Raw genomic sequence first — 11,813 nt, 5'->3', positions numbered from 1 at the left:
CTGCTTATGTACAATCAGGCATCTGATTGGCAGAGCCTGAGGGTTCCAGGAGCTCAAACTAAAAAGGCAAAATGAGCTGTTTGCCAATGGCTCAGAAGACTCGACAACATTTTCATGGACACAACAAAAACACTCATTTCTGCTGCTTAGCCCAAGAATTTAGTCAACCATAAAAATAAATTCAAAACATTTTCCATCTGTAAAAGCTTTATGACCATAGTGTATTGTTGCAACAATAAAATAATTCTAGCCATAATTCTCTCTTTCTTCTGCCTGTACTTGGTGCTGAGGTGGAGTGGTTGACCCCCTGATGGGAGGATCACAGGCTTGGTTCCTACGCTGCCTGCTCATGAGTCGAAGTGTCCTTGGGCAAGACGCTGAACCCCACATTGCTCCTGGTGATTCAGGTTGACACAAAGGTATTAGTCTGAGCACATTGGGCCTTAACCCTTTAGCTCCACTGATGACATTCTTCCAACTCCTGCAACTCTTCAACCATTGACGCAACAAATGTAATTCCAGCGCCTTCTGAGGTGGAAAAAAGTAGCCTTCGCTGATAAACAACACTTTAAAGTATTGAAGTGTTTACACAATTGACGTAAATCAGCTAATTCTGTCATGAAGAAAACCGTCTTATGGCTCAAAAACCAACAAAAAAAACCGACTGATTCATATTGATCGCGTGAACGGTCAAAGATTTGCGGTATATGAAAGAGCGTGTGTTATTTCGATGTCACCAGCGACAGCTCTGGTGTTAAAGGGTTAAAGCAATAAAACTAGCAGTCTCTTTGTGGTATGTTTTTTAAATCTCACTCAGCTCCGGTTTTCTAAAGGAAAAAAAAGGGAACCCACAGATTCCTACTGCTCATGTTTGCTTTTTCCCCCCCTTTTGTTCTCACTCCCTCTGCTCCTTTCTAAACTTTTTACCACTTCTTTATTCCTGTCACTCTCTCCAGCCCATCAAGGATATTAACGGATAGGCCGGCAGCCTGTGGGGTGGATCTGTTGGCGGTGATTGGCTCTTCTCTCTTGCCAATGAGGTGTGAACCGTCTCTCATGCTGCTGTAACTCTTCTCTAAGGGCAGCCCCTCTTGCGCTTTCACACACACAGTTTGACGCAATATGCTTCAAATATGTACATGCGCTTGACTAATGCCGTCATGCGCTTAAATTAAAAAGCCAGCATAAGACATTATGGGGGCCACGCTCAGACAGCTGCGGGTGGGATGCACTTCTTCCCGTTTGGACCCGAGGGTGAGGGAAGATCCACATCAGCACACACAAAGAAAAGTTGTCGGTTGCAAGTGATGCCGTTGGGGCCAGCAGATGAGAGCAGACTGTGTTGAGTTCCATTCTCCTAATGGGCAGGCAGATGGCAGGCAGCTCTGTAGCCTTTGCTTAAGCTGATGGCTCTATTCATCTGCCTGCTACGCCCCCCTGCAGCTTTGCACCAAAAAGAAATTTATAGGCTTCCTTTCCACGTTTTCCTCTTTCAAGTGCATTTTTCCATACCATGTTTTCCGAACGTTAAGCCACACCGGATCATAATTGGTCTATTTTCAAACTTGCATCGTATTGTCGCACTGAACTTTAAGGTGCATTAACCCTTGTGCTATCTTAGATGATCCCACCCTTACATTGACGTGTTATTCCTACCATAACAAAGGCGGATAAAGGTGGAAAGATTTCATGTAATCCATGGACACCAGTGAAGATCACAAATCATTGAAGAAAAAAGGTTCAGAGCACTGTCTAGTGGGTCTAGATGACCCAACTCCCAATGTTAAAGTGCCTAGGATAGCACAAGGGTTACTCGAGACAAGAGTCTGGGAGAAGTCTTTCAATTCGTCAGACTTTAACTTCATTCACAATGACTTGTTTGGAACACGCTACATGTTAGCCACATGAGCATATTCACAATACCTAATACTCCCAACCTTGTTTGCAACACGTAGAAAACAGACTAACACGACTAAAATAAACCTTTCTTTAACTACGCTAACTCCTAACCTTATTAGTAATGCATAAAAAGATACAGTCTGAAACATCTGCACATTAGCTGTATTAGCATATTAACAATACCTCTAACTCCCAACCCAGTTTGCAACATGTAAATAAACAAAGACAATGTCCCAATTACCTCGCCATACCCTAACTACTAAAAAACTAGAGGCTATAATGCGGGACTATATATTGCACTGCATTTTAAAAGCAATTCGGTCAGCATACTACCTATTCACGTCACAAAGTAAAAAATTAGTAAATATAAGCATTTTACGACAACTATTTATGAATCCACTGTGTTCTGAAGATGAAAATGTTGATGGTTTAGTAAAAAAAAAAAAATTGAAATACTTTTTTTCGCTGCAAAAATTGTTTTTACACAAGTTGTGGTCTATATTCCCCAAGTCTAGTAATCAATGCACAATGGTTTGGGGCAGAGGCTAAAGGCCACTCAATTGTGGAATTGTAGATTCGGACAGCATTACAAAATGGTGTGAAAAGGGGTCTTTGGATTATTTTTTTAAACCTGTAAAAAAAAAAATTTGTTCCAAATATATAAATCGGGATATAAAGTCTTTTCAGGCTTTCTTAGGAAAAAACAACAAGACATATGTGCAAAAGAGATTTGTTAATGGAACAACTGGAACAATGCTGTTGGAAATTAATATATTTTTAACACAATACTAAAAGGTTTTTTTTAATTAAATTTGTTTGTCAACTGTGCAAAAAAAAAGGTGAAGGAAAACAAAAGGATTAAAAAGACATGTCAAATTGGAAATAATCCTTTCATAACTAAATGTATCGCATTACATAGATCACCAGTAAATCTGTGCAACAATTTGGTGCAGATAGATCATCAGCACAGCTTGGCAGATGATTTGAGGATTTTGGTATCTAGGAAACCAAACATGTCTTATTTAATGCAGAAAGCTGTGATCTTCAGACCTTGTGGCAGCGCTGCAGATAAAAACAGACAAATCAATCTGTGGGTTTAGCAGCAGATTCATCACAGCATCCAGAAATTCAAAGAAAAAACATTAAAAAAAACTGACTTCAGAAAACACACTGCCTGCTCTCAAAGTGATAAAACACTGTTTCCTTGCTGTCAACTTTAAAATCTTAAACCTTTTTTTTAATCTTCCAAGCTAATAAAACAGCGATTTATAAGAATATTTTTAACATCAAACCTAAAGGAAGAATTTTCTGAATAAATGATTTTTACCAATTGAAACAAAATGTTTTAGTAGTTCCCAGAGTATTGTGCCTTTATTTACTTTCATAAAGGCTTTCTAGCCTTTTTATATGAAACATATCTGAACCACTTCAGTAATCAATCAGTTAAAAAAAAATCCTTAAGTAGGCTGAATGCTTGGGTTTTAATTCTCCTCTTCTAGTGCAACAATGAGTGTGGAAACAGTGCACTTATAAGCACAAGAAGCTTATCAAAGGAGCTTTAATTACGCATAAATCACACAGGGCTGCCGCCGTGGTGTGCAAGCTCAGCCGATAAAGGACGGCGTGTTGAATAAGTGATGCCGATGTGTATGAGGGGTGGACAGAAGCAGCGAGTGAGAACTTTGACTCTCACTTTCTCTCCAGAGATAAAGTAAGCAGTAATGAGACCCTAAACTGCTGTGTTGAAAAGACAGCAGAAGAGCCAGGAGATGAAAATGACCTTGGTGGGCACACTGATTTGTGTGATCCTTTACACCCACAGAGATCTGCAAAAGTACATTCCTCTTCCTCAAAAACAAAAAGTTATTTTACTATTTGGGCTGGGAACTGCAGTGCAAGCATAATACCATGGGGTAATCTTGATTTTGGCATTAAGATTTGTGTTGGAACAATGGTGAATCCTTTGAGGACCTTCTTCTCATTCCAGCTTGTTGTTTTATTCAAAATAAATATGGCAAAATAGTAGCTGGAGGGCAGATACAAACATTACACATGCTTTTGAAAGAATAAAATTATAAGTATTTTATTTGATCAAATAAAATCAATATTTTTGGCCCTGAATTTAACAGATAACATTTATTAATATAATGATGTTACAACAAACTTGGGATTTTTCTGTGTTTCTGTGGTGACTGAAGGCTTGTAGTAGAAGGTTTATGTCTGTATGTTTATTCCAAAGAGGTCAAACAAAAAGTGCTGTAGTCAAAAATATCCAAACCTATGGACAGACTCAGAAAAAAAAGAAAAAAACAGTAAGAAGCACTTGGATAGGAATAGCAAAAATTAAAATTCAACTTTATTTATAGAGCACTTTTCCTGCTAGAAAATACTTCAAGGTGCTCTACATAAAATAACTAAATTACAAATATATTTGTTAAAAGTAGGAATTATAATTAAAAAACAACCCAAAACACATACACATTCTACCATAAGCCATAATTTGTTTCAAAAACATTTAAAAGAAAAATCGGACAACAGGATTAAACCATCGACTGTACATGAGAGATGGACTGAGTGACCCGCCCCTTTTGCATTCCAAGGAAGAAGTACTTACTGGTTACAAGAAGCCAAAATCCCATAAAATTCTATAGAGAAAGAAACAGTTAGTATTCAGTCATTATATTTTTTAGTATAACCATTCTCGCTCTGCTTCTTTTTTTTTAAACTTGTTTCTGTTGATCTAATTTTTTTTATGTTTATGTTTTCTGTAGTGTGTGTCATTCAAGTTATAAACTGGCCAATCAAATGCCTCAATAAAAGGGTGTGGTCTCACGTGGAATGTTCACAGCGTTTGACAGATCCTCCCAAACATGCTTTCAAGTGGTAGGGGTGTGGCCTTCCAAAAAGGTAACTCCCGAGTGGTTGCCATAGAAATAATGACTCAGAAGACACGCAACAATCACTGCCTACTACTAACTATTTCTGCTTCCCACATGGCGACATCAAAAACGGCGACTGAATTGACTTTGTTTTGTTGGAGCCAGAAGAAAGTCATTTTCTATGGGTGACGTCATACTCACGTGGTCCAGTTCTAATATGCAGTTATTGGTGTACATGTACAAAAAAAAAAAACTAATAATAAATCACAGCTGAATGCCATGCAAAATGAAAGAAATGTTCAAAAGAAGACCTAGAGCAAAACAAAAGGCAAAAGAAACTACGCCTACCAAAAAAATGAAACAGGAAGTAACAGCAACAACACATAACATCAAACCAGGTAGAATAAAAAAGTGAAAACATTACTACATTTACTTCTTTTAGCTTGCACTCGTCATTGTCACATATCTACAGCATACCATAGTACCACCATGAAATAGTTTGGTAAAGAACTGTTAGAATAAGTTGTACAATAAGTTCTCACTAAAGTATGATGTCCAGAGGCAAAACTGGCTATTTACCCCCCACATGTCAGCGAATGAAAAAAGCCAGTGGCCACTAAACCAGTTATATAGCCCTGCATAAGCCCATTCATCTGTGACCTGTGAGAAGCTGTTTAAACTAATCCCCAAAACTGTGTAAAAATGTTTTCTTGCCCCTCAGAAGGGGATTTAAATTACTTTACGCTCAAAACTTGCGCTGAGGCTTTCCTGTGGTGTGCAGCTGCCGCCTGGAGCATTAATTTTGTCCACAAACCCAATTCACTTGGGTGACTCGGACCCATTAATACGTGGCAGGCGCACATTGTCCCTCCTGATGAGCGGTGCACGTGCACAAACTGAAATGCACTTTGTTGCAGAGTTTCTGTCATGGTGTGAGATGCTTCTGAACAGAGACGCTTTCAAAGGAGGTTAAACGCAGACACCTGTTTGCACGCGCGGACAGGACGACCACAGACACACACACACACACACACACACACACACACACAGTCTAATTTACGGTGTACAGCGCGGGGTTAACCCTTTGCAAATGCACTCGCTGTCTTTGTAAGCAAATAGCTGGAGGGTAAGCAGAAAAACATTAAAACACACACATGGAATCATGCCTCATGCTTTACACCTCATTGTCCCATTTGTGTAACACGCCTGGAGGCTCTCACAGCACAGGCACACAGTCTGACATGATTATCTCCATTTGATGTCTGTGACTGGGTTATATTAGGAAGAGTGGCGTCATCCCAAACACAAACACAGTTTCCTGTAAAACTCCAGGGAGGCTAACACATCATCATTGCACATATTACAGTTTGGATTTCTGCAGTTTGAGCTGATGTTTGCTCGGTTACAGACATAGAATAATTGTCGCTTCTCATTCTTTTTAGGATGGAAAAAACTGAAATACCAGATTTGCTGTCGATTAGATGTACACCCACATGTGGATCTTTTATCCTTCCATTCTGGCTCTTTGGCTTAAAAGAGAAATGCTAACAAATTACATAAATATTGGGTTGTTTCAATAAAGCTGTTATTTATGTTTAACAAGTCATCATTTTTCTCAGTTATATTCTCATATTCTGATATGTTCAGCAACATAATATACACTGACCAAAAATATAACCGCAACACTTTTGTTATTGCTCCCATTTTTTATGGTATGAACTCAAAGATGTGAAACATTTTCCACATACACAAAAAAAACAGTTCTCTGAAATATTGTTCACAAATCTGTCTAAATCTGTGATAGTGAGCACTTCTCCTTTGCCAAGACAATCCATCCCACCTCGCAGGTGTGCCATATCAAGATGCTGATTAAACAGCATGATTATTGCACAGGTGTGCCTTAGACTGGCCACAAGAAAAGGCCACTCTGAAATCTTCAGTTGTATCACACAGTACAATGCCACAGATGACGCAAGTTTTGAGGGAGCGTGTAATTGGCATGCTGATAGCAGGAATGTCCACCAGAGCTGTTGCTAGGGAATTGAATGTCCATTTCTCCACCATAAGCCGTCTCCAAAGGCGTTTCCGAGAATTTGGCAGCACATCCAACCGGCCTCACAACCGCAGACCACGTGTAACCACACCAGCCCAAGACCTCCACATCCAGCATGTCCACCTCCAAGATCATCTGAGACCAGCCACTCGGACAGCTGCTGAAACAATCGTTTGCATAACCACAGAATTTCTGCACAAACTGTCAGAAACCGTCTCAGGGAAGCTCATCTGCATGCTCATTGCCCTCATCGAGGTCTCGACCTCACTCCAGTTCGTCGTCGTAACCGACTTGAGTGGGCAAATGCTCACATGTGATGGCGTCTGGCACGTTGGAGAGGTGTTCTCTTCACGGATGAATCCTGGTTTATACTGTTCAGGGCAGATGGCAGACAGCGTGTGTGGCGTCGTGTGGGTGAGCGGTTTTCTGATGTCAATGTTGTGGATCGAGTAGCCCATGGTGGTGGTGGGGTTATGGTATGGGCAGGCATGTGTTATGGGCGAAGAACACAGGTGCATAATGCATTTCATTGATGGCATTTTGAATGCACAAAGATACCGTGACGAGATCCTGGGGCCCATTGTTGTGCCGTACATCCAACAACATCACCTCATGTTGCAGCATGATAATGCACGGCCCCATGTTGCAAGGGTCTGTACACAATTCTTGGAAGCTGAAAACATCCCAGTTCTTGCATGGCAAGCATACTCACCGGACATGTCACCCCTTGAGCATGTTTGGGATGCTCTGGATCGGCGTACACAACAGCGTGTTCCAGTTCCTGCCAATATCCAGCAACTTCGCACAGCCATTGAAGAAGAGTGGACCAACATTCCACAGGCCACAATAGACAACCTGATCAACTCTATGCGAAGGACATGTGTCGCACTTCATGAGGCAAATGGTGGTCACACCAGATACTGACTGGTTGTCTGAGTCACCTGACCCCCTCAATAAAACTAAACTGAAGATTTCAGAGTGGCCTTTTCTTGTGGCCAGTCTAAAGCACACCTGTGCAATAATCATGCTGTCTAATCAGCATCTTGATATGGCACACCTGTGAGGTGGGATGGATTGTCTGGGCATAGGAGAAGTGCTCACTATCACAGATTTAGACAGATTTGTGAACAATATTTCAGAGAACTGTTTTTTTTGTGTATGTGGAAAATGTTTCACATCTTTGAGTTCATACCATAAAAAATGGGAGCAATAACAAAAGTGTTGCGTTTATATTTTTGGTCAGTGTATATAACTGCATATGTATATGTATAAATATATATGCAGTTTCAACTGTAAGTTTTTAGAGTTTAAATCTGCTACAGCAGATATGTGTCTTAGTAGACACAAGGGGTATTTTATTTTGAAATGAACTTGTGCTGCTGTCAATTTTTGATTTGAAATGTTTTGATTTCAAGCAATCAAACAAGAATAATACACAAAAACAATACAATCATCAGTTATACATTCATACAATGACGATTCAAACTTGGGATAAGACATATTAATAAATATTGCTTGAAAGGGAGTGGAAGGAAGCAAACTTATATAATCCCACCCCAGTTCTACTGTAACCATTTTACTACATGATTTATCATTATCCGGTTCATAACTTTTATCAGACAGAATTAAGAATCCTGAAGTATCAATAAAGCACATGACAAAGATGAAGTATTATGTAAAAAATTGTTATTTTAGTAATCAACATGGCAAATGCAGATCAGCTATCCAAAATAAATAATAAATGTTACTTATAAAAATCATGTATATGATTAAAAAAATAACACTATATCATTAAAATAGACATAACACTGTTTCAAAAATCTTCACAGCAATAATTGTTCAAGTATCAAAAGTTAAAATATGTGCAAAATTATGTTACATCAGGAAAAATCATGAATCAATTTAAAATGAATCAGGTTGTTACACATATTACTTTATCACTAAATGTATTTAACACTATAATTAAATTATTGCGATGATTGAATTTTTTTTAACAAATGGCTTAATACTCACAAAACATACATAAAGTGTATTTTTCTGAACGGTGAAGTGAGACTTTGTTGCTCTCCCAGGGATTTGGTGTGTAAGAAACTAAATCCAATGACACTTTTATTGTGAAAGGTTGCAGACCCCTGGTATAGATCAAGAAATTAGTGCCAAAACAACACGTCCATTTATAAATGAAGGACATGTTGGTAAGGGTAAAAAACTTTTGTGAGTAATTTTTGAAAACTAAAGAATCTTTGGGCAACTCAGGTGTTTCAGATATTGATGATCTACCAAGGCTTTGGAGCTCTCAAAGCCCCTCAACACAACAGTTATTGAGAACTGTTTCAGGAAGCATTGCTTGCAAGAGACTGCATTAGTATTACCAGTAGTTGTTTACAGAATGTGTAGATTTCCTAAGGGCTGTTGATCATGCTGATCTGCTTTGGGTTATTTGTCTTTTATTAGCTTTTGTAACTGGATAGGAATCTTTCATAAAACATAATGTGTTTACTTATTTGTTTTGTCTGGTTGTAGCATTATTTATCCAATGTCCAATGTCTAATTTAAAGCTCTTCTTATAAGGTGTACTCTATCAACCAAAAATATGAATGTTTTAAGACCTACATGCAGTGTAAACATCAGATTTGTACAGAATAAGGATCAGATTATTGATAAAATACATGTTTAAAATATGATAAAGTTTCTAATTTGGAAAGAAATTGGATAAATGTCAGATAGTTAGTTTATTCCAACATACATTTCACTACAATATTAAGGAAGAAACCAACTTTGGGCTGTGATTGCACATACAATTATGACAATAGCTTTCTCATTTGACTTGCTCTTCAGTGGAGCACTGTGTCCTGAGTGTGGACTAATCAAAGGCCCTTTCATAGGCAAAGACTGATGGCTTAATTAGGACTGCTAATGTTAATCATACTTAAATATTTATAAGGGGTAAACCTTTTGTTTAGCCTTGACCTTTTTCTGAGCTCATTAACATGGTTATTGTTGCCGCTGCAATGTTTCCCCTAAACACGGCTGCACCACCTCGCCCCGGGCCATTATTGATTTGGATGGAGCAGACATGGTTCTGTGTTGACGCTTTGTTTGAGTGACATTGGTTTTATCAGGCGGCGTTTAAACCCAGAGGTCTGAATGTCTCGTGTGTCGGAGCAGCCCAAGGGCGCCATGAGCAACATCTTATCGATGAGAAGCGCTCATTGTCTCCAAGTGACAGTGAGAGTAATGGAAGAAGATTCAGAAAGAGTCTTCCTCAGCTTCCATCAGCTCCACACTTTGAGTGTCAGGACTCACATTTGATTGTTGGGTCCCAACAAAGCGCTGACCACCATGCTACGCTCTGAATTGTATCCCACTCGTACATAGCCAGAGGCAAAAGGTTCTGTTATTATAGAATAGCTGCTGGATAGCACAGCACTTGTAGCACTTGTGGGTTAATTGCAGAAGACACAGAGGATAACTGCTTCTCTCTTTGTCCAGAGGCACAAAACTACCATCAGCAGCATCAGCAGCAGCTCTCCTTTTTCCTCGTTCAGCATCATCAAATAAATTAAGCTGTGTATGATACCATAAAGTTTTACAAATGACATGTGCTTTAGGGTAATAAACACCCTCCACTCTGGGGGAAATTATTGTGGTGCAGTATTTTAATGAAAACCATTAATCATTCATAGTTATTTTCTAAACTGAGTATATTCAGGCAGTGAGTCCCTGCATAAAGCCCTTACTGTTCCCTCTGTTCTACGAGGTACCTCAGGATTCTGCTTTATCTGCAGGGATTTTACAATATTCTCAAAAACAGTTGATGATAAGTAGTTTTTATACATTTGTTGATGATTGTGCAACAGCAGAGAAGAGATTGATTACTGACCAGAGGCAAAACTGGTCTAGCAAAAAGCTTTCCCGCCCCACTTTTACCCAAAGTTAAAATGATGTGTCATTATTGACACAAGATAAAAAATCATCTACAAAAGCTTCATTTTTCAATTGTGAAACGGGGTCAATTTTGATCCAAACACGATATAAGGATTAAATAAATAAAACTTTTTGAAGTATGTATTTTTGATCCTTGCATTTGTAACGGCCCTCCACCCTTCTGTTTTCATTTGCCTCCCTTCCAACGTCTTCAAGCCCCCTCCTGCTCCGATATAAATAATCTAGCACCGCCACTGTTGTAAACATATGGAACATCATTTTTTTATGTAAAAAAAAACAGATTTCAACCCTCAACAATACAGACAACATATTAAATAAAATAAATCATGTTCAACTTATATTTCTAAATATCAGTTATCGGTTGTTTTGTTGGTGAAGTTTCAAAATGAAAGTTTTTTAGTAATTTTTTTTTTTAGACTAAAAGCAGCATGTCTGTTCTCAGCTCTTTAACAGTTCTATTCATTTAAAAAGTAACCACAGGTACTGTAGACCACCAACATATTTCATTATTAGATTGGAAAAAATTAACTTGAAAAAACCTTCTGTTGGACTGATGCACAAAGAAAAGGAGCAGGTGCAAACATATTATGTGTCCCTGCTTCCTTCCGTTGAGTGACTGACTGTTTCTTCTTAAGGCGTACGTGGAATTGTTTCGATTGATCGTGACATCCATCCATTGTAGCCTGATCCTGCAGAGACTGTGGACTCTTGGGAGCACAACTGTACCATTTTTTTTCCACAGAGGAAACAAAGTCTTATGAGTCTCATAGGTTTTTTAAAATGTTGCCGTTAAACAAAGTGAACTAGAAACCATTTTCAAATGTTAAGTCTTTGTAGTTTGATGTTTTCTGTCTCTTTGCTTTAATCCTGTTCAGGGTTGCAGCTGAGAGTGTTTTTCTAGCTTTATGTTTGATGACAGGATGATTCTTCTGTTTGCTCTTTATGTTTTATGTTGGTTTAGGAGTCACTATCAAACCAGCATCTCACTTATGACAGCAGAAAAGATAAGGAAGACTGCAACTATAGGCCAGCAG

General features: G+C 38.7%; 1 protein-coding gene across 1 annotated transcript in view; it reads left to right on the top strand.

Annotated features, from left to right (window-relative positions):
• Positions 1 to 312: 312 nt before the first annotated feature.
• The window catches only part of plxna4 (plexin A4), a 259,710-nt gene continuing 248,209 nt past the window's right edge, over positions 313 to 11,813 (top strand). The window contains exons 1-2 of the mRNA XM_078942272.1: positions 313 to 419; positions 957 to 1,040. The gene's annotated coding sequence lies outside the window, so the exon portion shown is untranslated. The remainder of the gene's footprint in view (positions 420 to 956; positions 1,041 to 11,813) is intronic.

Source organism: Oryzias latipes, chromosome 23, assembly GCF_053564925.1.
Source record: "Oryzias latipes strain Hd-rR chromosome 23, Olatipes_Hd-rR_3.1".
NCBI lineage: Eukaryota > Metazoa > Chordata > Actinopteri > Beloniformes > Adrianichthyidae > Oryzias > Oryzias latipes.
This window is presented reverse-complemented; position numbering and strand designations above follow the sequence as displayed.